Source organism: Notamacropus eugenii, chromosome 3 (genome assembly GCF_028372415.1).
Source record: "Notamacropus eugenii isolate mMacEug1 chromosome 3, mMacEug1.pri_v2, whole genome shotgun sequence".
In the NCBI taxonomy this organism is placed as follows: Eukaryota; Metazoa; Chordata; class Mammalia; order Diprotodontia; family Macropodidae; genus Notamacropus; species Notamacropus eugenii.
In genome coordinates, this window is record NC_092874.1 from 439,084,543 (window position 1) to 439,112,350 (window position 27,808).

General features: G+C 37.9%; 1 pseudogene; it reads left to right on the forward strand.

The window, feature by feature from the left end:
- Positions 1-415: 415 nt before the first annotated feature.
- On the forward strand, positions 416-27,462 carry LOC140532272 (26S proteasome non-ATPase regulatory subunit 8 pseudogene; annotated as a pseudogene).
- The last annotated feature ends 346 nt before the right edge of the window (positions 27,463-27,808 follow it).

Below are 27,808 nucleotides of genomic sequence, written 5' to 3' on the forward strand. Positions count from 1 at the left end.
ATACACGTGTATACACAAATTTGAAGTGCTGTATACAAAGGTATGAATGTGCATGTAAACAGAGGCATGAACATGCTCTATATGCATTTGCAAATGTGTGAGCATACACAGGCACGAACATACATGCATGCTTAGGTATGAACACACATGCATGCACCAGAGCCAACATGTTTATCCACAGGGTGAATGTATGTATATACACTGGTGTGAATGTGCTCTATACACAGGTGTGAAGATGTGTGTATGCATGAGCATACTCAGATGTGAACGCACTCTATGCACAGGCGATGACATGTGTGCATACATAGGTATGAACAAGTTCCATACACAGGTGTGAACATATTCCATACAGGGCTATAAAATGTGTGTCTATGCATGGGTATGAATACACATCTGTACACACTTTTGAACATGGATGTATGTAAAAGATCATGGTTCATTTAATGGCATGCTTAAGCCTTTTTGTCCTGGTGGGAAGAACATTACTTTTGGATCTGCCTTTGAAGAAAAGAAAATTGACAGTTATCTAGAATATGAATTAGAAAGGGGACATATTGGCATTAGAGAGGTCAATCAGGGGTATATTCAGGTACTCCATGAAAAAGGAGATGAAGGCTTGAATCATGGGTGAGTGGAGAGAATGGGATGGATTCAAGACATACTGTTTTACTTCAATTAACAGTGCTTAGCAAGGAATTGTTCTTATGAGGGAGAGGGGGAAGAAGAATGATGCAAGTAACTTGTGTGACCAGAAAGATGTTGTAGCCCTAAACGAAATGAAGGGAATTTGGAGAATTGGATATAAGAACATGTGTTTTATTTTGTACATGTTGAGTTTGAGATACCAAAAGAGTCTTTTAAGTGGAGATGTCTAGTATGTAATTTGTGTTTATTACTGTAGTGTAGGAGAGAAATATTAAGGATTAAAGTATAGATTTGGGAATTATCTGAATAGAAGTGTTCATTGAACCTAGGGAAGTAATGCAAACAAGGACAGAAGAGGTATAAAGAAAGGAAGATGGCCCCAGATAGAGCCCATAGTGTCAGAACCTACTAAGGAAACAAAACAAAATCCTTTGTACTCCGGGAGGAGGAGAATGATAATGGTTTTCTGAATAAGACTAAGAGATAGATCAGAAAATAATCAGGAGATGATTGAGTTGGGAAAGCACAGGGAGAAAAGAATATTAAAGAGGAGAGGATATTTAACAGCATCAAAAACTATACAGCCTATAAATTAAGATGCAGAGAGTAAAAATGAAAATTGAATTCAGCAATTGAAATTTAATTGAAATTTAACATTGGTAATATTGGAGAGAATAGTTTCATTTGAATGGTGGGATAAGAAGTCAGATTACAAAGAATACAGAAATGGAAATAGAGGAAATATAAGAATGGGGAGGGGAGGCAATACTTTCTTGGAGTCTGGCAATGGGGGAAAGAGAGAAGAGAAATGGAAAATAGCTTGTGGTTATAACAAAATCAAGGAGAAGTGGGTTTTTTTAAAGGTATAGTTAAATGGTATATTGGTAAGGAATGGGTGAGGTATCAGTGGATATGGAAAGATTAAAAAGAAGAGATAGGATGATTGAAGGGCTAAGCTTCTGGAGGAGATAGGAGAGGGGCAGAATAAAAAGCCAAACCAGAAGGTTTTACGTCTTCATGAAAAGCTACTTCTTTTCCAGAGAATAAAGCAAAGAATTAGATGTAATGTAGAGGTCTTCTGAGATGTGAAGCATGTGGAAAAAAATAAGCTTATCATAGATGACCTTAACTTTCTGATTTTCAATACACCATGATGTCCTTCTTCTCCTCCTCCTCCTCATCATCAACAATAAAATTTATTAAGCTCATACTATGTGCTAGAGATTGTGCTAAGGACTGGCAATACAAAAAGAGACAAAAGACAGTATTTGTCCTCAAGGAACTTACAATCCCAAAGGGGAGATAACATATAAATAAATATGCAAAGCAAGTTATGTACAGGATAAACAGGAAAAATTAACAGCTGGAAAGAAACAGAAATAAGAGGGCTTTGAGAAGGATTCTTATAGAAGATAGGAATTTAGTTGAGGTCAGTAATGAGAATGAAGGAGAGGGATCTTTCAGATATTAGGGATAGCCAGAGAAAATACCAAGAGTCAAAAGATGAGTGTCTTGGTCACAGTGTAGCCAGGAATCCCCTGTCACTGGATTGAAGAGTACATGTTTGGTAGTAAGGTGTAAGAAGATAGGAAAGGTAGGAAAGAGCTAGGTTATGAAGGGATTTGAATGCCAAACAGATCTAGTTGTATTTGATCATGGAGAAGATAGAGAACCACTGGAATTCAGTAAGTAGAGGAGCTGTGTGGTTTGACCTGCACTTTAGACAAAATCACATTAGTAGCTTAATAGAGGAATGGAAAGAGACTTGAGTGTGACCCATCAGCAGGCTACTGCAATAATATCAAAATAAGGTGATGAGAACTTGCACTAGAATGGCAGCAGTGTCAGAAAAGAGAAAGAGGTGTTCAATAGATGTTGCAAAAAGGAAACTGACAGACCTTGGCCAAAGCTTAGATATAGGGGGTGAGAGATCCATGAAGAATCCATGATGACTCCTAGGTTATGAGCCATGAGGGATTGGAAGGATGGAGTTGTTCTCGTTGTTGTGGTTGTGTTTTTCCTTCACTTTTGAAAAGGACCAGGACATCAGGGAATGACGATGTGACATGCAATTGACTTGGACTTGAGTAAGGAGGGGGCTGTGCAAGGTCACCAGCAGCACTTTTTTCTCCAGAGTCATCTTGGTCCAGTGACCAAATATTCATCAGGATGACTGGAGATGGTCCTTTTCAGGTTCTCACTTTGAGTGAGGCAACTACCCATTTAGTGCCTAGCCCTCTTTAAGAAGTGAGTCAGAGGTGGCTCTCTACAGTAAGTCCAGCAGGTGGGAGGGTTTAGGTGATACATAAATATATGTGAATAATATATATGAATCTCACATAATTTTGGAACCTCCTGTTTAATGTGGGTTGTTTTGGAGGTAAGCATAATTATATAAAGACAATTAAAGCCCCCTTTGGTTCCCTTGCAACAGGCAAGGAAGAAACCAATAGTAAAATATTTAATTAGGACAGAATAACCAAGAAATAACAAGTGACAATTAAGTAGTAAAATCATTCCCTTAGCCCCTACTACTCTGCCCCTACCTCTGCCCAAGGATTACCAAAAAACCAAACATCTTCCTTTGTGACAATAACCTCAAGGAGGCAAGCACACTAGCCACTCTATTTCTCAGGAACTGGCTTTGCAGGCTTTCTGATTTTTAGGTCCAACTCTGCCAACTCCCTCACCATTGTCCTATGGATCTCCTATCCTCTACTGCCTCATTCCAAGTCTTCAGTTAATGATCCTTTCTATGACTAAATTTGCATTCACTGCTTCTCTGTCATCTTACCATAGCATCATGGGATGATAATGAGTCTCATGAGGATAATAGTTAGCCTTTATGGCAAACTTTTAATTTTGCAAAATTCTTTACAAATAGCATCTCATTTGGGCCTCACAACAATTCTGGGAGGTAGGAGGGATTATTATTCCCATTTCCATATGAGGAAATTGAGGTAACCAAACATTAAGTGACTTGCCCAGTATCATACATCTAGTTTTTCTTTGAGGCTGAATATGAGCTCAAATCTTCCTGACTCCAGGTCCAACTATGTCTATACTGTTCTATCTAACTAGGATTAGAGCTGGAAGTAATTTAATTCTTTAATTACTGGTAATTCAATTACCCAGGATAATACATATAGCAATTGTCTGAAGGAGTTTTCCTACTGAATATCTTCATGAAGATTCCACTACTTCTTTCTAAATTTTGCAGCAGCTGTCCTCTGATTTCCTTCTATTTCCTGGGATTGGGGCAAGGGTCAATGTGGAGGGGGTAATTACTCTTTTGTAGGACCATCCTATGTCAATATACCTTTAGAAATAATGAACACATTTTCAGCAATTTTGTCAGAAAGATTTATACAATACCTGCATGGTACACAGCACAATCACTCAGGTGATTGCCTAGCCTTTCTTTACTGACTTCCCCCTCACCCAAATGTTCCTAGTTCATGCTTTTAAATGGGGTAATGCTATTCAATTCCTTTCAACTCTTTTCATCCCCAGAGTATAGGCTACATGCCCCACTGTGAATCCTCATGAAGCTAGGAATAAACATACTCACCCCTTTGTGAGTCTTTTCATCTTCTATTATGTTCCAAACAGGTAGTGCTTCTATTTAAAGAAATTATGTAAGTGTTAAGGAGGAAGTATGGCATAAGGGATAAGGCATGGAATTTGAAGTTCAACCCTGAAAACCAATTATTGGTTGTATAACCCTGGCCAAATCAATTAAACTCTCTGTGTCTCGGTTGCCTCATTTGTAAAGGGAGAAATTTGGACTTGATGCCTTCTAATTTCCAGTCCAGCTCTAAATTTATGTTTTTGTGAACATAACATGGAAGGAAAAGGATAAGACTAGTAATATTTTCCCTTTATCTCTCCTTTCAGGATCAAAAAAAAATCTCATTTTTTATAATGAAATGAAAATTTGAGAACTAACCAGGCAAATGTATTCATTTAGACCTACCTCTTCTCCAATATCTTCTAATTATAGATCAATCCGCATAGGGCATAGGGAAAGTTTTGTCACTTAGCCCAGAGGTGAAGCCCTGTCCTAAAGAGTGAAGCCTGTTTACTACATCAAATCTTAAGAACACTAAGAGAGATTTTAAAAATTGAAAAATCTTGGCTCAGGGGAACTTCAGTATTTACACAAGAGCCCCCATTGCATTGGACCTCCTCCAGCTGGAAATGCTTCCCTCCCCTGGGTGTTTGTGTCTTTTCTTTCTTATTCCTATTTCAAGGTGTTGGCAGTTTCCTTTGATATGGTCCTGCCCTTCTCCACTTTATAATTTTTAAATTTAATTTAATTATTTAAATTTAAATAACTTTTAAATTTAATCCTCTCAACAACGCAGGGAGGTAAGTGCTATTATTATCCCAATGTTACAGATCAGGAATCCGGCTGATAAATACAGGTGACTTGTCAAAGGTAAACTAAAAATAATATCCAGCATTTATGTAGAGAATTAAGGTTTAGAAAATGTTTTCCAAATATTATCTCATTTGAGTCTCACAATAATCCCAGGAGGCAGGCACTTTCACAGATGAGAGAGTGGAGACTCACAGAACTTAAACAATTTGCTCTGCCTGCTAAGTGTCTGAAGCAAGATTTGAACTCAGGTTTTCCCAGTTCTTAGGTGAGTGCTCTATCCATGGTACAAAATTATCTTCCCAGTATTCATCATAGAACTACAAAATGTTTGACCTGGAAGAGATGTTCAAAATCTTCTAGTCTACCCCACAAATAATATAAATAAGGAAATTGATGCCCAGGGAAGATAAAGGACTTGTCTAAGGTCAAACAAGGTAGGAGAACCAGGACGACAGTTCTCCTGATTCCCTTTCCTATGCCCTTTCCACTAATTCAAGGTGCTTCTTTTCATTTAACCTGTTATATTGCGTTGACAGTTTTAATACCTCCCCTAACATTTCCTGGGCAGGAGAGGCCTCAATCTTTTGACAATTCCAGTAAACTCAGCACAGAATAAAGTAAAATCCAAATACATATAAGCAATGTTGTGCAGATACAGAGTAGACGTCACCTTGAGAACATTAGTCTTGGAAGAAGTGGTGCAATGAGAATCGAAAATAACTTTGTTTTTTTTTTTTTTTTTTATATACTCAGGAACAGAGCTACCCACAGAATGAAAAAAACCAAGCTAAACAAAAATCAATACTTCTTTTATTTTTTTCTCTTAGACTGTTAAAGTGGTTGAGGTACTATATAATTTTTCTTCTTGAAGAATGTTGTCCAATTTGACAAGTAAACAAATGTTTAACTCTCTCCCTTCTTTGTATTGCTGGAGAAACAAGGACAAAAGGAAAGGAACCACATCATGTTGAGGTCATATTAGCTTTTCTTTATGTGAAACACACAATCAGACTTGTTTATGGATGGATCATGCTTTTGATTGAATGGAAAACCATGGAGGTTTTTCAGAACTAAATAAGTTTTCACAGTTTCTGTCATTTTGTTAAATAATAATCTAACAGGAAACTGAAAAGTTTTTTTCTAAATAGAAGCGAGTCACAATGTTGAAAGTTTAGTGAAAAGAGAAAAGTATTTTAAAGTAAAACAGTATACAGATTAAGAGGGATAAAACACAATTTAATTTTTGAATCTTTTTCCATTTGGCCAATTTTGCTTTGTAGGACTTCTCTTTAGTTGGTTTTTGTATTTCTTTTACCATTTTACCAATTCTGTTTCTTAAGGTGTTACTTTTAAATACTTTTGTACTTTTATCAAGCTGTTGATCTTTCATAATTTTCTTGCATCACTCATTTTCCCGTTTGTCTTCTATCTCTTTTGTTTGATATTTAAAAGCCTTTTTGAGTACTTCCAGAATATTTTTTGACTTGTGCCCAATTTACATTTTTCCTAAAGGCTTTGCATTTAGCTATTTTGACTTCATTGTCTTCTGAATTTGTGGCCTGATCTTCCCTGTCACCACAGGAACTTTCTCTGGTCAGGTTCTTTTTTTGTGTTTGTTTGCTCATTTTCTAGCCTATTTCTTGACTTTTAGCTTTATGTTAAAGTTATGCTCTGCACCTGGGATGGAGAGGGCACTGTCTCAGGCTTCCAGTTTTTCATGTTGCTAGTTCTGAGGGTCTGTAAGTTTTTGGTACTTCCAAAATGTTATGATCTAAGGAGATATGTGATCACAACTGTCCTGACTTGTGATCTAGTCCAAGTTACCATAAGCACTCTTCTCTACACTGGAACTGTGTGATCGGGGAGCCCCTGTTTCCTTGTGGTTGCAAGTTCTCTTACTCCTTATATCCCTGGAAATATACCTTGGGCCCCTGTTCTCCTGTGGGCACAGGCATTAGTGCTCTTTTCTGCCATAATGCCATGCTCCCTTGTGAGTGGCCACAAACATGAATTTCCATCAGGGAATTGTTCAGGGTTGTGACCTGTACCTCTGCAACCACATATGCTGGTACACCAATATTTGTCTTTGTTTTGGGACTGCCATCTGTAACAAGTATGTGCAATGCAATAGGGTCCTGCACCCAGGGCCAGAAAAGGATCCTTTGTAATATATCCTTCTGACCACTTGTTCAAACCACTTACAATCTGTAGGTTAAAAGCTCCCAAAGCTGCTGTAGCCATTGATTTAGCTGTCCCCAAGGCATGTTCCTGGCTTGCAGGGCACAGCCTTGGTTGCACTGCGTTGTGGGTTCAACCACCACCCCGGGGAGACCAATCTTTCCTGTTGACCTCCTAAGTCATCTCAGGCTGGAAAATTATTTCACCCTGATCTTTTGTTGATTCTGCCACTCCAGAATTCTATCTAATGTGTTGTTTTAAAGCTGTTTAGAAGGGAGTTTTGGAAAGATGAGGTGACTTTCTGCCTTTACTTTACTTGGCTCTGGCTGCAACTCATAATTGTTCAGTTTTTTTCAGTTGCGCTTAACTCTTCATGACCCCATTTGGGGTTTCTTTGGCAAAAATACTGGCATGGTTTGATATTTCCCTCTTCAGCTCATTTTATAAATGAGTAAACTGAAGCAAAAAAGGCTATTTGATTTACCTAGGGTCACAAAGCTAGTGTCTGAGGCCTGGTTTGAACTCAGGTCTTTTTGACATCAGGCCCAGCTCTCTCTCTACTGTACCACCTTCAGTAAAGTTTAAATCAAGAACTTCTGAAGCACATTTAACCATGTTTATCTGTCTCTCAGGCAAATTTATTTATCTTGGTTTGTAGCATGCTACAAAGTTGCCTTATCACATTCTATATCCTTTTGGAAATAGCTGCAATTCCAGAAAAATATATTCTTAAATTTCCTGGGCCAATAAAAATCTCTCTCTGTTTCTGTCTCTCTCTCTCTCCATCTCTCTCTGTCTGTCTCTGTCTCTCTCTCTCTTTCTCTCTCTTTGTTTCTATGTCTTTCTCTTCCGTAATGTTATTGCTGTTTTAGTTCAGTAATTTTTCTCTTGTGTTTAATGCTGCATAACCTCATTTGAGATTTTCTTCATAAAGATACTGGAATGATTTGCTATTTTCTTCTCTAGACCATTATACAGATGAAGAAACCGAGGCAAACAGTTAAGAGCCTTGCCCTTCACTCACTCAAATAGAAGTCAACTGCAATTCATGTCATCATCTTCATGTCCTGGGTCTCTTTGAGAATGAAGGACAAACACAACAAGCCAAATTCTATATCTCAAAGGGAATCACCTCTCCTACTCCAAATTGTCATCCAGTCTTCATTTAAATGAAGACTTCCAATGGATAGACACTCATTATCTTTGGAATAAGATCAATTAATTTTGAATAGCTCTAATTGTTAGACTTTTAAAAAATGCAATCCTAAATTAACTTCTCTTTCACTTTTGTGCATGATTCTTAATTTGACCCTTTGGAGCCAAGATAATCAAATACTTCTTCCTATGCTATTCCCTCAAATATGTGAAGGCATCCATCATTGCATTTTGTATACCTTAATCATCCCTAGTTATGTCTACTGATCCCCCAAGATATGTTACTGAATTCCCTCACAATTCTAGGCATCCTCTTATCAGAACCCTCCATTTTGTAAGCACCCTATCTAAAAGGTAGCACCCTAAACTGAACTAAACCATGCTTTTAAACTCTGAAACTGTACTCCACATATGGTAAGAGCAGGGTAGGAAATGAATCTATCCACTTCTTTGTTCTTGACCTCCCTACACAAGTGAGATTGATTTGAGCACTCATCAATTTTTTTAAAAAATAATTAATTTATTTATTTTTAAAGTTTTCAACATTCATTTCCACAAAATTTTGAGTTCCAAATTTTCTCCCCATCTCTACCCTCAACTCTCCCCAAAACGTTGAGCATTCTGATTATCCCTTCCACCAATTTGCCTTCCCTTCTAACATCTATCTCTTCCCTTATCCCCATCTTTTCTTTTATCCTGTAGGGCAAGATCAATATCTATACCCCATTACCTATATTTCTTATTTCTCATTTGTATGCAGGAACAATATTCAACATTTGTTCCTAAAACTTTGAGTTCCAACTTCTCCCTCCCCACCCATCCCCACTGAGAAGACAAGCAATTCATATAGGTTATATATGTGTAGTTTTGCAAATGATTTCCATAATAATCAGGTTGTATAAGACTAACTATATTTCCTTCCATCCTATCCTGCCTCCCATTTCTTCTATTCTCTCTTTTGACCTTGTCCCTCCCAAAGAATGTTTACTTCTAATTGCTGCCCCCTCCCATTTGCCTTCTCTTCTATCATTCCCCCCACACTGCTTATCCCATTCTCCCCTACTTTTCTGTATTGTAAGATAGGTTCTCATACCAAATTGAGCATGCATTTTATTCCTTCCTTGAGCCAAATGTGAAGAGAGTAAGCTTCACTTTTTTCCTCTGACCTCCCCCTTTTTTCCCTCCATTGAAAAGGTTTTTTCTTGCCTCTTTTATGAGAGACAATTTGCCCCATTCCATTTCTCCCTTTCTTCTCCCACTATATTCCTCTCTCACCCATTAATTTTATTTTTTTAGATATGATCCCTTCCTATTCAACTCAACCTTTGCTCTCTCTCTCTCTACACACACACACACACACACACACACACACACACACACACCAACACACACACGTGTGTGTGTGTGCATGTGTGGGTGTATATAATCCCACCTACTATCCAGATACTGAGAAAAGTTTCAAGAGTTACAAATATTATCTTTCTATGTAGGAATGTAAACAGTCCAACATTAGGAGGTCCCTTGTGATATATACATAAACATGTTTATATACATATACATACATATACTTTCATACATATGCACACATGCATACATATAACCATATACAAACACTAAATATAAGCACTATTCACTCTTATCCTTAAAAAAAAAAATCCAGGAGCCAAGATGGTGGAGTATTAAGACACACATACACTAGCTCTTCCCCTATAGCCCATAAAATACCTGTAAAGAATGACTCTCAATGAATTCTAGAGCAGCAGAAGCCACAGAATGATGGAGTAGATGAGATTTCCAGCCCAGGGCAACCTGGAAGGCCAATGGGAAAGGTCTGTCACACTGAATGCAGAGTGGAGGGCAGCCCAGCCTTGACCACAGTGCTGGGAGGAGGACCACAGCAGGCCTCAGATGTGGAATACCCAGTGGCAGTATCCATGGTTCACAGATTCCCTCAATCCATAGGTGTCAAAGGTCAGTGAGAGGGCTTTTTCAGCTGGCCAAGAAGGGAGCAGTGTTCCTCCATAGCTCTGGCCCCAGGGAGTGGAGGCAGAGGCCTCAGAAGACAGGTGGCAGCAGCCAGCAGCTGGCATCCATTATTGGAGTCCTCATCATAAAGCCCCTGGAGGAATTGAGCAGCTGATCTGAATCTCAGCCCCAAGTGCTGGTGTGGTGGAACTGGAGGCAAGGTGGTGGTGGAAGGGAAATTACTGGCAGATTCTGGTCCGAAAGGTTTCTTGTTGCTCCCAGACCAGTGTGTAGGCTTGACTGTGCCACCTTGAAGGAACTGAGATTTTTCAGGTCCCCAGAGTATACCTTACTCTTGACAAAGAACTCAAAAGTCAAGTAAGTAGTTGGAAAAATGCCCAAAATAGGGGAAAAAAATAAGACTATAGAAGGTTACTTTTTTGGTGAACAGGTATCTTCTCCCATCCTTTCAGATGAGGAGGAACAATGCTTGCTATCAGGGAAAAACATAAAAGTCAAGGTTTCTGTATCCCAAACATCCAAAATAAATTTTCAATGGTCTCAGGCCATGGAAGAGCTCAAAAAGGATTTTGAAAATCAAGTAAGAGAGGTGGAGGAAAAATTGGGAAGAGAAATAAGAGAGATGCAAGAAAATCATGAAAAAATGAGTCAACAGCTTGCCAAAGGAGACCCAAGAAAATGCTGAAGAAAATAACACCTTTAAAAATAGGCTAACTCAATTAGCAAAGGAGGTTCAAAAAGCCAATGAGGAGAAGAATGCTTTAAAAAGTAGAATGAGCCAAATGAAAAAGGAGGTTCAAAAGTTCACTAAAGAGAAGAGTTCTTTAAAAATTAGAATGGAACAGATGGAGGTTAATGACTTTATGAGAAAGCAAGAAATCACAAAACAAAACCAAAAGAATGAAAAAAGTGGAAGATAATGTGAAATATCTCATTGGAAAAATAACTGACCTGGAAAATAGTTCCAGGTGAGACAATTTAAAAATTATGGGATTACCTGAAAGCCATGGTCAAAAAAAGAGCCTAGACCTCATCGTTCATGAAATTGTCAAGGAAAACTGCCTTGATATTCTAGAACCAGAGGGCAAAATAAATATTGAAAGAATCTACTGATCACCTCCAGAAAGAGATCCAAAAAGAGAAACCCCCAGGAACATTGTAGCCAAATTCCAGAGTTACCAGGTCAAGAAGAAAATATTTCAAGCAGCTAGAAAGAAATAATTCGAGTATTGTGAAAGTACAATCAGGATAACACAAGATCTTGCATCTTCTACATTAAGGGATCCAAGGACTTGGAATATGATATTCCAGAAGTCAAAGGAGCTAGGATTAAAACCAAGAATCACCTACTCAGCAAAACAAGTATAATACTTCAGGGGGAAAAATGGTCTTTCAATGAAATAGAGGACTTTCAAGTCTTCTTGATGAAAAGACCAGAGCTGAAAAGAAAATTTGACTTTCAAACACAAGAATCAAGAGAAGCATGAAAAGGTAAACAGGAAAGAGAAATTATAAGGGACTTACTAACATATCATAAAATAAATTTGGTAGGCCTTCTTTTTTCGCCTGTTTTTCCACAAAGTTTACACTGGGGATAATTGTTCCCTAACTTAATTTGGTAGAATTCGTTGTAAATCTGTCTGGTACAGGTCTTTTTTTCATTTTTTTTTTTTTAGGGAGCTCATTTATGGCTTGTTCAATTTCTTTTTCTAAGATGGGACTACTTAACTAATTTATTTTCTCTTTTGTTAATCTGAGCAATCTATATTTTTGTGGACATTTGTCCATTTCACTTAGATTATGATACTTAATACTATACAATTAGGCAAAAATATGTCTAAGTAATTGCTTTAATTTCATGTTATTGGTGTTACACTTACCCTTCTCATTTTTTATACTTGAAATTTGATTTTTATTTCTTCTTTTTAATCAAATTTATTAATGATTTGTCTTTTTCTTATTTTTATAAAACCTAGTTTCTATTTTGATTTATTAATTCAACGGTTATTTTGCTTTCAATTTTATTAATATACCCTTTGTTTTATTCAGAATTTATTTTGGTGTGTGATTGAAGACTTTTAATTTTTGTTTTTCTAGTTTTTATAATTGCTTGCCCAATTTATTGATCTGCTCTTTCTCTTCTTGATCAACATAAATAATTAGAGATTGTTCATCCTTAGTTTTTGAAGAGGACCAATGAGATCAGGAGGCTGATATTTTAAGTGAATTGGATTCAAATGAAGCAGGGCTGTGCAAAGCTATCAGCCCTACTCTCTCCTACAGGGTCATTAGAGTCCAGTGGCAAGACATAGGTCTTGGTTTGTCTGAGGCAATACCTACTCAGTAGTTAAAGGCTAAGTAATATTTGAGGTAAAGGATGGCCTACTTTTCCTTCACAAAAGTATCAGTTGGGGAGAAGAAGATCCTCAGAATTTGTGGCCCTAAAAAACCAATTGCTGTTTATACTCACACCAAGTCACCAAAATCCAAACAATTAGCAAGTGAGGTTTGGGCTAGGGCCTATTATTGTCCAATCAGTGAAAGCCAGAGTGATTTGGTTTAAAGGTATAGTCAAGTAACTCCATTTGAATCCCAATGGACTTTACAATTCTGCTTTTCTAGAGGTACATTTCAAGAAATCATAAATAAAAACTACAAGAGAAAAATGAGTTAATTCCCAGTTTAAAAAGTAAGTAAATAAACAAAAATGTATAGGGAAGAAAAAAAATCTAGCTCCCAAGCCCCAGTACCTGGAACCAAAATTTACATTCTTTTGGACAGAGAACACAGATGTAAACGTATGATTCCCCATGTGGACAGAGGAAAAAAGAAGAGGGAGGAGTAAGAGAAAGAAGAGCAGGAGGAAGAGAGGAGGAGCAGGAGGAGGAAGAGAAAGAGGAGGAGGAGGAGGAGGAAATAACACCATCACCCAAATGGTATGGTCCTGTTGGATCCTCCAAGGGGGAAACCACTCCTACTCACAGATTGCTGTTCATGCTTCATTGTCAAAGAGGACCAATGACATCCAGTGAATGTGGTCTTGACTTGCAAGAGAATGAGATTTCAAGCAATTAGAGACATAAAGCAATTCCAAGTATAAAATTTCCCTTAATCCCACAAATTGGGGGTGTTTTCTCATTATTGTCTTTGTATTTAAGTTATTGAAGTTTTTGTGAATTTTCCTTTGGGATTGAATTAATTTTCTTTCTTTCTTTTTTTTTAAAGCCAAAGAAAAACAAAATTTATCCCCATCTTGGGTTGGCTTTTAAGGAGCCTAAACATATGTAACACTTGTATTCATAAGCTGGCCAGATAGAATCTCAGCTAGACAGAGTCTGTGCTGAATCCCACCTGAACACCTTCATGGAGGCAAGATGGAACTTAAATACAGAAAAAGACTGTAGGAGAATCTGAGGGTGGTCTGGTAATCCAGAGTGATGGAGGAGGGGTTTAGGGAGGGTCTTGAGGAGAAGTCCAAGGAGGGAATCCAAGGAGGGTCAAGGGTTGGAAACAGCTGGAGGCAATCAGGAGATATGAGACAATGGAGGGGTTAGGGGGGAAACAGGTGGGGCAATCGAGGTAACAGATAATGGCCACAGATTTGAGAATGAACGACCAGGTTAAGTGGGGAGATTAAAGGAGAATTCAATTTGAGTATGAAAAGCCAGGTTAAGTGGGGAAATTCAAGGAGAATTCAAGGAAGTTCCCAGAGTCTGAACCCTATCATTCCCCCCTCAAACAGATTGGACCCAAATTCTTTTGTGTGAAAGGGTGAAGGTCACTGCTTCCTGCTGGCAAGGGGTGTAGAGGCGTCCCTGCCTTGATGGGTCCTGTTCAAGGGGGTCAGACTTCAAAGCCTGGGCAGTACCAGGTCCAGTGGGCTAGAGACCTTAGATTCAGTTGGAGGTTGGTATGTAGCCTGGCCTGTCATCTGGAAGTTGATGGTTTGCACTCTGGAAGATAAACCTGACAAGGAGGTTAGACAAACACACACACCAAACAGGCACAAAAGGAGTATAAAGAAATGACAATTTCCCTGGCATAAAAGATAATTTCTCTGGACAGAATCAAAGATGACTATGGCAAGGCCAAAACACAGAAGGGCATGTTTGATAGGGCAGTTTTTTTGCTGTCAGATATCCCCTTTCTTTCCAGATTGCTCCATGGGCATGTAGAACAAGGAAAGTATATTTTGGGTAAATAAAAAACATCATCTGGCCTGGGGTCAGGTCCTAAGGAATGGGTTAAGATTCCCAAAGCCTGTCCTCTCCTTTCATCAACATACAGAGTGAAAGGTTTTCCCAGATTGGGTAGGTCTGGTGATGAGGTGGTGATCAAATTAGTTTTCAGAGTTTCAAAAACTTTACCCTGGTCTGAGTCAGTGCCCTGAGTAGGGTCATAAAGGAGTTTAGCAATGAAACCAAAATGAGGAATCCAGAGTCTACAAAATCCAGCCACGACTAAAAACACTCAAAATTGTTTCTTAGTGGCTTTAACAGGCATAGACAGGATTATCCTTTTTTGTCTCAGAGGTTAAGGAGAGAGAGGTGGGCATGAGTTCATGGCACAGATACTTTATGGACTGGCATGCCATCTGGACTTTGTTCAAATAGACCCTATAGCCTTCAATGCCTAAGAAATTAAGGGCTTCTGTGGCAGCAGCCAAAGAACCCACCTGGGTGAGGCTACAAATAGGAATATCATGCACATACTGAATTAAGCTACTACCTGTTAGTTTCAGGTACCTTAAATCCCTTCCCAAACCCTAGCTAAATAAACAAAGGTTATCTTGAAAGTTTTGGGGCAAGACTGTCCGTGTTAGGTGATCTGGACTTGATTCCCCAGGAAAAGTATATTGAAAAGCAAAAATAAATTGCGAGTATTCTCCATTAGGCTTTTTTTTTTCAGGAAGGATTGCAGTATTGCATGGAGATGAACAAGGGACAAGGATTCTATACTGGGAGCACTTTAGGGTATGGGAGGCTAACAATGGTTGTGGTGGCACAAGTAGCTTGCTGCGGAATTCCCAGATCCCCAACAACTGGTTCAACTGTCTCCCACAATCTCAGGGGAACATGGGAAGATTTAGTGAACAGGGGGGAAAAGGGAGATGAGAGGATTAAGTAGAGAAAATTGGCCCCCCAATTTCACCATCAGGTCCCTTTCCAACAAGGGGGTAGGGCAAGAGGAGGGCATAAGGAAGGAGTATTTAAACAACAGATCCTCAAGTAGCCTGGGGAGGAGGTATGTCTGGAGACAATTCCTCAGTTTCCCCTTCAATGCCTATGACCCTAGGGGTCAAGGGGTGACCAGAGTAACTGGTTAAGGCAAAGAACTTAGCCATGTTAAAGTGGGCAACCTTACCTTCAGCCATTGTTTTTGCCCAGGGCTTGGTGAAAGAGGTGGAGAAAGTGGGAGCACTGCCAGCACCCAGGCTTTCCTGTCACTCCAAGTCTTGAGAAGACTGGAAGACAGAGTACTGGGAGGTGACTCCACCACTTTTCCAACCTGAGGGACAATCTTTCCTCCAGTGTCTCTCCTGGTCACATGGGCACGGTTCCACAGCCATTGGTTCCTAGGGCTCCCTCTGGGGGGGTGCCCTGGAGGGGTACTCCTTGGACCAATGACCCTCCTTGTGGCAACAAAAGCAGGTTTCCTCACTGCCCAAGTAGCCAGGCTTCCTCCAAGGGGGGAATGGAGGGGTGCAATGAGGGCTCTGTTGTTAAAGACGCCAAAGGCTGTCTTCAGTAATTGGATCTAAGGTGTTTGGAGTCCCATTGCCAATTTCTGCAGTTTCCTCCTAATATCTGGGGCAGACTGATTAATAAAATACATACTAAGGATTGCTGCCCCTTCTATGGAGTCAGGATCCAAATTTGTATGCTTTTTAACAGCTTCTACTAGTCGGTCTTGAAAAAGGGCAGGATTTTCCTTTTCTCCCTGAGTAATTTCCCTAACTTTTTGAAAATTTACATGTTTTTGAAATGCAGTTTTTAGGCCTTCTAAAAGGAAAATTACCATAAGGTCTTTTTCCCCTGTCCTCACTCTTTTGCTAATCCCATCCTGGGGTCACTAGTGGGAACAGCAGCTGCTCCTGGGGGTATTTTATGGGATCATTGCTAGCTATAGGATCCCCAAACTTTGGGGCATGTTCCCAAATTCTCCCCTTCTCCTCAAATGTACAACAGACAGAGAAAAGAATAGTCAGATCTTTCCCAGAAAGTTCACTTGTAGGAATATATCCCTAAAACCCTCAGGAAACCTAGTGGGGTCTTCTGAGTATCTCCCCAGTTTCTCTTTAACCTGAATGAGATACAGAGCATGCACTTCCCTCAAGGGAAAAAACCTTGAAGGCACTGTGGGGGCAGGGACTTGGTAGGAGAGATAAGAAGTCCCAGTTTTCATGAGGGAGGGACTGGGGAAATGCTGACTCAACTGGTTTGGGCTGCAAGGTCAGGGTATCTGGCAGGCAAGAAGAAAGATCAGCTGGCACCTGAGGAGACAAAAGGGTTAGAGGGGGAGATACCCCAGACGCTACTGTGGGAGTTGGGCCTGATGCCTGAGTGGATGTTGCCCCAGTGAGAAGGGCTGCAGAGGGAGGCACCTCAGCAAGACCCATGGCTGAGAACTGAGCGGGGTTGGGAACAGAGCTAGGGGAGGAGGTGAGGCCGAGACCCTAACATCCGATTCACCCCCTTTGTCCTTTTGTGGGGCGTCTCTGGCTACAAGCATCTTACAATCTTCTCTGAGAATGGAGTTCTGAGAGAGTTTGACAAAGGTCCTTATGTAAGGTATTTCGATTTTTCCTTTGGAAGACAATAATTCTAACTGTAAAAGAGTATTACATTGCAAGATCCCATACATGGGCCACACTTCGTTGTCCTTCAGGTGATTCTGAGGCCAAACTGTGTTGCAAAAGAACCCTAACGTTTTCTTTTCAAGTTCTTTAGAGAAGCTATTGTTTTGTTTTTGGTTTTTTGTTTTTCCAATTTTGCAAGAGACATCTCAAAGGTGAAGTTTTTGGAACTGAAGAGGATTGACCCATTACTTGATGTGGGACTAGAAGTCCCTTTCTCTGTAAAGGAGGAAGTGAGAGTAAGCCTTGAGAAAAAGAAAACAAAAACAAGAAAAAAACTAAAGATCAAAACAAAGTAACTGAGTTTTCCCTGATTCCCTAGCACCCAGGAAGTCCAGAGAATTGGGCACTCACTTAACTGACGTTTCTCTAACTTTCTAGCACCCAGGAAATTCAGAAAATTGTATCTACTTGCTTTGGAGGGTATGCCCAGGTCCACTGCCTCAAACACAGCCACTGGACTGACAACCTGAATCTCTATCTCCCTAGCACCCAGGAAATTGCCTGATACTGGGACCTGAAGCCAGGTCTGAAAATTCTCTTCCAAGGTTCTTGGGGAATGAGAAGGGATTGGGGGGGAGCTTACATACCTTCCAGTCTTAGCAAAAGACCTTGCGATTAGCAGCTACTCCCATTCAGAGAACCACAAATGACAAGGTTTAGGGGTGCTGGGGACCCCAAAATATGACACACCTTGTCCTACTCTAATGAATTCAACTGAAGCGTTCTTAAAGCCAAAGAAAATCAAAGTTTATTAAAGGTTTGCCAAATTGGGTTGGCTCTTAAGGAACCTAAGCATCTGTAACACTTGTATTCACAAGCAGGCCAGATAGAATCTCAGCTAGACAGTCTGAGCTGGATTGAATCTGAGCCTAAATTAGTTTTCAATTAGTTTTTAATCTATGCTTCCATTTACCTTTATTAATGTATTTTTGTTGTATTATGGTATAAAAATGTGTACTTAATATTTTTGCCTTTCTGCATTTGCCTGTGAAGTTTTTATTCCCTAATACATGGCTAATTTTTATGAAGATACATGTATAGCTGAGAAAAAAAAGTATACTTTTTATTCCCATTCACCTTTCTCCTGAGGTTTATTGTGTGTTACTTTAAAAAAAAAGAATTCATTCATCGCCTTAACTTCTTTCTTATTTATTTTATGGTTAGATTTATCTAAAGTTGAGGTTCCACACATATAATTTTACTATTTATTTCCTCCTATAACTTATTCAAGTTTTCCTCTAAGAATTTGGATGCTCTGAAAATTGGTGCATATATATATATATATATATATGTATATAATTTTGTTATCTATGGTACCCTTTAGCAATTATCTCTTTTAATTGCTTTAATTTTGTCTGAGATCATAATTGCTATCTCTGCCTTTTTGTGACCTCAGCTGAAGCATAATATATTCTCCTCCAGTCCCTTATTTTAACTCTATGTGTCTCTTTCTGTTTCAAGTGCGTCTTTTGTAAACAACAATATTGTTGAATTCTGCTTCCTAATTCATTCTACCATCTGCTTCTGCTTTATTTATGAGTTTATTGGTTCACATTCACAGTTATGACCTCTAACTATATTTTCTTCTAACATAATAATCATAATTTTTCTGTTTATCTTTCTCTCTCTCTCTCTCTCTCTTTCTCTCTCTCTCTTTCTCTCTCTCTCTCTCTCCCTCTCTCTCTCTCTCTCTCTCTCTCTCTCTCTCTCTCTCTCTCTCTCTCTCTGTGTCCACTCCCCAGTCTCTCAAGCTTTAAAGCTTTAGGGGTTTTTATAACACTGTTCTGAGAGAGATACCTCTGGAGTTTTATAAGTTTTCTGTTCTTCTAAAGTTATGTGATCCAAGGAGAAGTATGACCATTGCTTTTCTCTGTTCTCTGGATGTTACATGGGAAGGACCTCTGCTCCCCCACAGCCACAAGTGCTAGTTTCTCCTTTAAACTTTGTAAGTGTGATAGGGTCTCTGCTTTTCTGTGGCTGCAAGTGCTAGCACTCTTGTCCTTGCTGGTACTGTGACCCAGAACTGCATAGGGGCAAATTTTGTGCTTAGTACCATCTCAAGCTCCCATATAATCTTTTTCTGACTAGTTTTCCTACCTCTTTCCCAGTTCTTGACTGAAGTATCACAGATCACTCCTAGGTCCACAGCTGGTCTTATTGCAGTGTGTACTCTGGATTGGCCTCCACCAAAGTGTCACAGACTTCTCCTGTCAACCTCCTAAGTTATCTTGGACAGGAAGAATGCCTCACCCAGACCTTTGTTTGCTCGCCCACTCCAGATTTGATTTGATATTTGTTTTAAAATAAATATTGGAAGGACCTGGCTATGTTGCTTCCTCTACTTTGCCAACTTGGCTGCTCCATCCGGGCCCATATATTTTTGAATAGAGCTTTATCTTTCATTTTTTAAAATGGTTTGCCAACTTTTTTTCAGAAGAATGAGAGAATATGATTGAAGAAAGTGTTTTTTTTTAAATGGTAGATTTTTGAATAAACAATATTTAGTTCAGTACTCCTCATATAATTCCACAGATTATGATGATATTCTCATTAGGGCTGCAAGGAGGTTTACAAATTCTGCAGAAGATTAAGTCTCCTATCCCTGGATGACATCAAAACTGAACTCTCTCCATAGGTTTGTTTCAATCCAACTAGTAACACCACCTCAAATTTGCCCTAATTATTAAAGAATGATGCCCTCTTAGTTGTAACAGTAATTACCCTCAACTGTACTGCCAAAAGGCCAGAGATGTCACATGTCATCTAGCTAGAAAACTTACTACCTATAAGACCCAGTGTTAGCTATTTAAACTCCTTGTGCTTAATAAAACTCTCTTAGTCTTATCTACTTAAGTTATCTGCTCAGCTCTTTGGTGGTTGAGTAGGTTTCCATATGAATGAAATAAGAGAACTTTGATATATTGATATATGTATATGTTCCTCTTCATTGGGGAGGTAGGAATTCATCTTTATAGTTATACTGTGAGACATTTATGTAGCCTCAACACTGTTAACTGAAGAGATAAAATTTAACTAAAAAAAAGATTCTATGGTATAATGAACAGGGCACTAGGCTTCCAGCTATGAAGAATGACATAAAATCAAGGTTCACATATATCCAAGTCATGTGACATTAGATAAATGACCTCATGTCTCTTGGCCTCAGTTTCCTTATCCCTCAGATGAGAAAAGTGATAGTAACTGCCTTCACCAAGTAAATGATTCAGAAACCTTAAAACTCCATTTAACTTTGTTGTGTTTGTGTGTGTGCAGATGTGTGACTGTGTGTGTATGGGTGGGGTATGTGGAGGAACTAGTCCTGTGATTTTGTGTGTAGGGAATGTAAGACTTCATTTCATATGCGTAGGGGACATAAATATATTTCCTCTATCAGTGCAGATCCCCAACTACTCTGGAATTTATAATTGCCAACTGTTACCTGGAGTTTTGAGAGATTCAGTGACTTGCTCATGGTCACATAGAAAGTACCTCTTATAGACAGAATTTTGTTCTAGCTTTTTGTGACCCTGAGGCCAGATTTCTTTTGTTATTTAAAAGCAGCTACTTCAGGGGTGGGGAACTTGTGGACTTAAGGCCACTTGTGGCCTTCTAAATCCTTAAATGCAGCCTTTTGACTGAATCCATATTTGGATTTAGAAGGATTTAAAAGGTCACAGGTTCCCCACCTCTAGATGGTATAGTGGATAGTGCCATGTAGTTGGAGTGAGGAAAACCTGAGTTCAAATTATTCCTCAGATACTGATTATCCATGTGACCCTAGGCAAGTAATTTAAACTTTCTCAGCCTTAATTTCCTCATCTATAAAATTAGACCATTTGACTTAATTGATTTTACAATCTTTTCCAGATCAAAATCTCTGATGTTATGATTATTTACCATTTAAAGGAAAAGAAACAGAATAGTATTAATTTCTTTAGCAACTTCAGTATCAGCCAGTGAAGTTGCTTCTGAAGAGTGGCATTTGATTTGAAACAAAACACTGGATGAATATGGGTGCCCTATCAGGAGACAACTACATAAGCAAGTAAATCATCAGTTTTAATGATTTATTTGTGTATATATCTGACTGTACTGAGCAGGTTTATTTATTTTTAATTCTTCTCATATTTACAGTGTAAAAACGTTTTCTCAAAATTACACTGACTTACGGAACACTCTGTATAATTATTTCTGTCCCTCCAAGAACTTCTGTGAAAGTCATTTGGGAACGTATTAAGGTGAGTCAATTTTCTGTTGTATCACACTTCAATTTCTACTAGTGAAATACAGTCATTTTTTCTGCTTTCCTCCAGAGTTATTCATTTATTTTTTACTGATCCTTGTGTGCTAAAGTGAATGAATTATATCCTTTTTGGTCTTACAGTAGTTGCTCTTCAGTGCTTTCTCCAATATTAAAAATTGCTTCCATCTTTACTATAGAATTTGCTTTCAGGATACCCTCCATCTAATTTTCTCATTCACTTAAATTTATTATAGGTCATATTTATTAGCCTAAGTTTCCAATTACTTGTAGAAATGTTCACTAAGTATCTTCTTCATTGGAGCAATCCAGAGAGAGACAATTATCAAGGTAGTTTTAGAATATCATCGTTAAATATATTTCACATTATTCTTGTCAAACTGTAAAGCCTTGGCTCTAAGATATTGCTTGGAAAAAGAAATGTATCAAAGAAATCATGGCTTAAATTAGTGGTTACCAATTTTTGGGATTCACAAAAAATGAAGTTGGAAGAAAATTGCAAACATTCTTCTGCATAAGGAAATAATAAATGCCAAGTGGGAACAAGGAGTATTATCTAAGTTCAGTATTTCTTCAGTGATAACAAAAGATGTCTTCTGGGAAACCATTGGTGGACATCTCCATAGTGGTATCTCAAATAATGAGGAGTCAGTTTACTTCAAATGGGTGTGTAGAAAAGAAGATGGTTTGGGAACTTCTTATAAGAAGAAAAAGTAAGCATTTCTTAGGCACCTACCATGTGGCAGGCAATGTGCTTTTATTATTTAATTTGATCATCCCTGTAAGATAAGTGTTTTTATTATCCCTATTTTTCGGTTGAAAAAACTGAGGGAGACAGAAGTTAAATGACTTATCCAGAGATAAAAGTTATTAATTGTTTTAGGCTAGATTTGAACTCAGATCTTTCTGACTCAAAGACCACTGCTCTGTCCACTGAGCCATCTAACTGCCTATGATTAATAGCTGCATTAACTGCCCATCTCAATTTCCAGGAGGTTGTCTAAAGTTTAGTCATGGACAATGAATAAATAAGAGAAGAAACAGAATGTGGTGGTGGTGGGGGGGGGGATTTTCACCTTATCTTCATTTCCTTGGTGTCCAATATTTGACATTGTTAATACACTATTTTTACTGAAAAATTTTGCAACTATTCTTGTGGTAGGAAAGAAAAGCAATAGAAATATAAACCTGAGAAATAATGTGGAATGGTAGAAAGTGGGTTTGGAGTCAAATGAGTGAGTTCTAAGCCTTCCTTTGTCACTTACTTACACTGTTGCCATGGGCAAATCACTGTCTTCTTTGCACCTTAGCTTCTTCATCCATAGAATGACATGTTGGACAAGATAACTGTTTGAATCCCTTCTGGCTGTAAATCTAACATACATGAACAAATACTTAATAAGCACCTATTTTGTGCCAGGGAAGATGTGAGCACATAAGAATCCAAAAATATAAGTATACAAGCATGCACGTATACATACACATATATATACACACAAATATATAAATATACATACATATTAACATAGAAGTATACAAAAAATGAAAATGATGTTTTTTTCTTCAAAAAGTTTATGTTCTATCAGGGAAGATAGGGCCTGACTTTTAACAGTGGCAGGGATATTAATACTCGTCTAGTCTAGCAGTAATAAATTGTAAAAATGGGAAGCAGAGCCAAGATGGCAGAATGACAGCGGGGACTCACCTAAGCTCTTCCGCAAACTCCTTCAGAGAACTCTGAAAAGTGAATCTGAACAAATTTTAGAGTGGCCGAATCCTCTAGAAGACACAGTGTGGCAGATTTCCAGCCCACGATAGCCCGGAAAGTTGACTGGAAAGATTTGTTACATGGGGCTGAGGGAGCACGGAGCTTGTTGGCTGGTAGTGGGTATAAATTAACTGATGTGATGATAAAAAAATATGATTAAAGAGTGTGAAGGGATTGTAACGGGAGAAGAGGAAAGGGTAAATTACATTGCACGAAGAGGCACAAAAACATATTATAGCAGAGAGAAACGAGCATTGTTTGAGCCTTACTCTCATCAGATTTGGTTCAAGAAGGGAACAACATACTCAGTTACCTATAGAAATCTAACTTACCCTACAGGCAGAAGGAGGGGAAAGGGGAAAGAAAAGAGAGGGGGTAGTTAGAAGGGAGGTAAGAAGTAGTAAGGGAAAAGGATAGGAAAATGAAAGGGGGCTGATAGAAGAGAGGGAAGACTGAGGGAGGTGATGGTCAAAAATAAATCATAATAATGAATAAAAATGTAAAAACTAAATAACAAATAAAATAGTAATGAAAGTAATAATAGCTTGAATTTATATAACGCTTCAAGATTCTCAAAGTGTTTTACTTTAAAATTCTCTTTTGAGCCTCAAAATAACTCTGTGAAATATGTGTTATTTTATCCCAATTTTACAGATGGGGAAAATTGAGATAAAGAGAGGCTCTTCAAGTTCACTTATGACTGAGCCCCTATCAGAACCTGATTCTCTATACATATTGAATTGATCTCATTCCATGTTACCATGCATAGTTTTTAGATTAAAATTGAACATTATAGGATCTAGTAATGATTTTAAACTGATTAGACTTTAATAAGAATTTTAAATAACCACTTTGAATCTAATAAGTTTGATGAAACTCTTGAGTTGCCATTATAATAATGTTGGAACATAACTGGTTGCATTCATAAATCCATCCTGTGACTAGTCTACTTCAGCAGTGAGAGCTCATATCCATGTAAAGTAGATTAGGTATTTCTTATTAAACAATAATTCTTTGTTTATACCCTTTGCCACTTTGCAATCTTCTTATGCCTTTCACTCCAATTCTCCCTCCCCAACCATACTCAAAAATTAACTTGCCAACCTTTAAATTACCTATTGGTGTCTTCTGTCATGATAGATCACTTCATTTATCCAGCAAGGGATTTTAAAATAATGGTAGATTAATTTATTTCCTATAAATTAAATTTTCCCCATTTCAATTTCATGAGGCGAGATTTGAGATGCCAGTAATTCACTGCTTTAAATGATGAGACCAAAGTAACATTTAATGACCCATTCAGAGAATGATCTAGGTGGGGGAGGGGTATTCAGTTAATCTATTTAAAAAGGTGAGTAATTTTTTTTTGGAAAAATATTCTTAGTAATTGTTTCTTTTTATTCTTCTCTTTTACTGAGTGTACTGTTTAACATAGAACAATATATATATATATATATACATATATATATTTCTTTGTGTGTGCATGCACACATGCATACACACACGAGTGTGTATGTATGTGTATATGTATATAATTCTTTTCAGAGACTTCTTTTTTAGGAGATAATTTTAGAAGAAAACAATTACTGGGTGTTATTGAACAGCAGAATGTCTATTAAAATAATGAGCTGTATTCTATTTAGTGACTAAGTGACCAGAGCAGTCACCTGGGAGAATAACAGCCAGGTGGGAATTATTTTGGTAACACTTATTTAGTTTCTCTTTTTTAACCATCAATTTAAGTGCCCCAATGAAATAGTCAATTCTACTGAAAAATGTGTGAAAGCTTAGAGGGTTATAAAAGAAATAAGGAATCAGGTCCTGTAAATATTAGAGACTTCTCATGACTGCAAGCTCAGTCTTTGTCATTTGGATCCTAAATCTGGGTAATTGAATGGGAAAAATTTCAGTTGATCTGTTTCATGCAAGAATTCACAATTCTCATTGTAACTGCCCATTACATGTAATGCAGCATGTGCAAGCTATATGAAATAAGTATGGGATATGCATGGGCATGTTCCAATTGTTTGTTACATATGAAAAATAAATGCCAAATAAACAAACATGGGATGTAATTAATAAGAAATTCAGTATCATTCAGGAGTGTTGAGGGCTTCTCTAAAAGTTATTCAGTACTAATGTGTTATTAGAAGTACTGTATCCAGATCCAGAAAACTAGACATCCCATTCTGTTTTGACCTGGCCAGAACATATTGACAGAATGCCCTTTTCTGTGTATCAAACTTTGAAAGCAGTATTGGCAAATTAGAGAATGCTGAGAGATCAAATTAGGTTGCTGAAGAATCTCACAACCATGCTCTTTGAGCACTTGAGGAAAAAGGGTGATTTAAAAACAATGTTCAGGAGCAATATGATACAGTGGATAGAGCACTGGCTCTGGGATCAAAGGGCCTGGATTCAAATTCTTATCCCTGATTCTCTTTTTAAAACTGTGTCCTCTCTGTGCCTCTCTCTCCTCATTTGTAAAGAAATATCATATCATATCATATCATACCATATCATATCATATCATATCATATCATATCATATCATATATCATAATATATTGTATATTTGTGTGCATGTATGTATCTAATACATATTTGTCTATCTATATCTATCCATCTTTAAAGTTCATAACCACTAGGTTAAGAACTCCTAGACCAGATATTCTTCAAGTGTAGAGCATAGAAAGTATGTTCCCAAATATTTAGTAGACCATAATGTGGAAAGTAGATTAGATTTGCTCTGTCTGTAATAGGAAGACATAATTAGAAGGTAACATAATGAGCAGGACTCAGATTCTGGAATCAGGAAAAACTTGTGTTTGTAACTTAAACTTGTATAGACCATTGACAAGTATCTTAAATTCCTAAAGTCTACTGTTTAATCAGTCAAATGGACATAATAACGAGTCATTTCTATTTAATAAGGTTATCATGAGGATCTTTTGACTGAATCCAAGTTTTCTAGAACAAACCCTTTTATTAAAGGGATTTGTTCTGGGAAGTTTGGATTCAGTCAAAGGGCTGATAGTCCTTGAAAACTATAAACTAATATTCCTAATGAACATTAATGCAAATAATTTAAAATAAAATATTGGCAAAAAAAGGCCCAAACAACTTTCCATAAAGATTACACAGTCTGATCATGTTAGGTTTAGGCACAGAATTCAGGACTGTTTTAGTGTTAGGAAACGTATACTTTTTGAAGATATACTTGATCAATCATGATAATCTTTTTAAAAATCACTAATTTTTCAGTAGATGCAGAAGAAAAGATTTTGAAAAATATGCACTTATTTCTGTAGAAAATGTAGGAATAAGTTGACCATATCTCAAACACTAAGGACTCCCATTGTATGTAATGAAGATAAACTAGAATTCTTTGCAGCAAAACCAGGAATGAAACAAGAATGGCTACTGTAAAAATTTCTTTTGACATAGTATGGAAATGTTCGCTTTTGTAATAAGATAAGAAAAAACTTGAGGGAATAAGCATAGATAAAAAAAGGCAAAATTGCCACCTTTTGCAGATGATATGACGCAAGTGCAGCAAAGAACAGGGTCAACTCCAACTCAATTTCCGACTGACCACGGGTCTGAAATTGACCAAATAGCAGTTCTTTCTGGCATATGACATCCTGGAGATTAGCACTTATTAGAGCATGTTATGAAAGCACATTCCCTCCTTTAAGTGCCACAAGATTCAGGTCAAATGCTATTTCTTTGCATATAAAGGGCAATTTCCCAAGTCAGCTTGTATGCACTGTGTCTTGGTTCTCAATTTATTCTTCCTGCTGTCCCAGAACTATGTGTTCTAAGTTCCACATAGAACTGGAATGATTATCTGCCAAAGTCATTCGTACCAATGTCTACATCAAGTAACCTGTGTCCTTAGAGCCGTATCAGATATAAGGAAGGTTCATTAAGGTGTTCCTGACCAAGGGAAATATTCTTGCTAAAAACTATCCATTCTTTCATATTTTGCTGAGTACTATAAAGGATGAAACTGTGGTCAGATTGAGAAGACATATGTGAAGCTCCTGTTTGCAAAGGACATTCAAATTTTCTTCTCTATACACATGAAGATGACTGAGTGGGCAAAGATGAGGAGATAGGTCCCAGTTCAGACATTATAGTTTCAAGTTCCAGCTTCAGAAGCCAAAGTACACAGCTGTCACTTCCACAGAGCTGGTAAAGCAGGTCATTGAATATGTCCTATAGATGAAGAAGTTTGTTTGAGCTGAGCTGGGGTCAGGATGGGGAGGGCTAAGAGACATACTTAAAAGATGAGGATAGAATAAGGTCGTAAATGGCCTGGGCTTGCCGTTGTCATTGCAGTAAGTAAATAATTCTAGAGTCAATTAAATATTAATTGAAACAATAACTTCAGCAAACTTGTAAAATACCAAATAAACACAAATCATAAATATTTCCATGTAATACCAAAAAATGAATAACATCAATGAAACCAACTGAAAAAGATATAAAGAGAAATTACATTTTAAATAACTACAGAACATGTGACATACTTGGAAGTCTAGCTGCCAAGAAATACATAAGAGTCATG